Source organism: Lactuca saligna, chromosome 4 (assembly GCF_052625555.1).
Source record: "Lactuca saligna cultivar CGN05327 chromosome 4, ASM5262555v1, whole genome shotgun sequence".
In the NCBI taxonomy this organism is placed as follows: Eukaryota; Viridiplantae; Streptophyta; class Magnoliopsida; order Asterales; family Asteraceae; genus Lactuca; species Lactuca saligna.
In genome coordinates this window covers 76,397,805-76,399,952 of record NC_136420.1, presented here as the reverse complement: position 1 = coordinate 76,399,952, position 2,148 = coordinate 76,397,805, and the positions used below count along the sequence as shown (strand labels likewise).

Here is a 2,148-nt window from a genome sequence, read left to right as displayed (position 1 = left end):
GAATTAAACATGTTTGCTTTCATAAACTTTGTTTTTGTGTTTGTTTCTACTACCACTATGAGCTAAACTCGTTTTTGTTTCTGTTTGGGGAATACCAAAGAACTCCTATGGTTTAATTATTAATTCTTGCTTAATTGTCTATTGGTGATTTATTAAATCAAGTTTGTTAAAGAACCTTATGTATTAATCACTACTATTTTCTGTTAATTGGAAGGCAATTAGGTTGCATGAACATCACTTAATTGTTAACCTCATATGTCTATGTGAATGCTAAAACGTATGCTTGGAAGTAATGAGTATGAAACTAAGATTAATAAGAAAATAGGAAGATTAATGTGTGAGCTTGTTTGAGAAACCATCAACAAGAGGTTAATTGAATTAATAACTTAATTAACCATTACAAATCTTATTTAATCCAAATAATTAATGTAGGGAATTAATTAGTTTAAACACTTGATCAACGCTTAAATTAGTAAATTGTCTAAGGGTTAGGAGTAATGAATATGAACCTAACTATTATCATTGGTAACCAATAGCAATTAATCTACCTTAACTTAAATAACCATAGGAGTGAATTGGTTGAACCTAAATAGAAACATCTTTATCAAATTTGGTGAATAGTTGTTGCTTTAGTTAATTAGTTAATTTAGTTTGTCTAAGTTTCTAGTCTTGCAAAACTAGAGAAAAACCCTTACTTTTATTATTTGTTTTAGTAAAAATTAGCTATTAGTTTAATTGCCGTTCCCTGTGTTCGATACCTTACTTAATAATCTATACCACTTTAAGACAGGTTCACTGCCTTTGTGTGCTCAAATTATTAATAAAAAGTAGGGATAAAACTAGTTGAATTTACACACATCAAGTTTTTGGCGTCGTTGCCGGGGAACGGTTCTAAATAATTAAGCTAATTCCTAATTTTTTCGATCCTTTGTGTGAGTTTACTTGCATAAAGTTCATTTATTGCAATTTAGTAACTGGTAATTAGGTTTTAGTATCTGTTTTAGTTAGGTTAAAACTTAGAATTTTTTTGAAATATCACTGATACTCGCCGAGTGCACTCGCACCTACTCGGCGAGTAACAGTTTAGTTAGCAAATTTTTTTTATTTGTTTACAATCTTTTTGTTCTTTTTACGCTTTTTATTTGATCAATTTCAGGACTTTCATGACCAGAGGAGCAAACACACCACTGGTACCCCCGTTTGAAGACCCCGAATCCGCATTGAAAAGAAACAAAGGGAAGGACGTGGAGAGTTCAAGCACACCAAAGAAATCACCATTGTCCAACTTGAAGGCTGTTTTTGGGAAAAAGAAGAGCAACAAATTAGGAGCTTCTAGCGCTTCCTTGATAATTGAGGACCCAATTCAAGAAGATATTGGATACGAAACCGAGGAAGAAGAGGAGGCAACGTACGAACAAGAAACCGAATCGGAGGAAGAGTTAGCATTCACTATGGCTAACATTGATGAAATTCCCATGGGAGAATGGAAGAAGAGGATGCGCGACGACCATGGCCCAGGACTTGTGCAACCCGTAATTCCCGCAACTGCCACCTTCGAGCTAAAAGGTCATATCCTAGCTTCACTCAAGGAAATACCTTTCTATGGGAAGGATCATGAAGATGCCTACAAACATTTGGATGCAGTAAATGATGTTGCTGATTACTTCAACATTCCAAATGTAACCCGCGAAACTCAACTACTTCGGATGCTTCCGGTAACCTTCAAGGGTGCTGCTAAAGACTGGCTCAAATCACTTCCCCCGGGGTCAGTCACTACTTGGGCCAGAATGAAGGAAGAATTTATTGATCACTTTTTCCCACCATCCAAGATAGCCAAACTCAAGAAGGCCATTGCAAACTTTGAACAACAAGCTGGAGAGTCATTATATTAAGCATGGGAGAGGTACAAAATTCTACTACGAAATTGCCCACACCATGATCTAAACAGCCAGCAAGAAGTTTCCATCTTTTATGATGGAGTTAATGTCACGACCCGATAGTTGCTAGACTCACAAGGCTCACTTACAAAGAAGCCACCCCCGGTGATTAAAGAATTGATTGAAGAATTCTCTAAACACTCTAGAGAATACCACAACCCTAGGAATGATGTCACGAGGGGAGCCGCATACGCTGCTACTGAAGATCTAT

The 2,148-nt window shown here is 36.3% G+C and overlaps 1 non-coding gene across 1 annotated transcript; it reads right to left on the bottom strand.

Annotated features, from left to right (window-relative positions):
* Positions 1 to 1,835: 1,835 nt before the first annotated feature.
* LOC145044539 (small nucleolar RNA R71) lies at positions 1,836 to 1,942 on the bottom strand. The gene has a single exon (XR_013681489.1). It is a non-coding gene; the product is annotated as a small nucleolar RNA R71 (small nucleolar RNA).
* Positions 1,943 to 2,148: the final 206 nt, after the last annotated feature.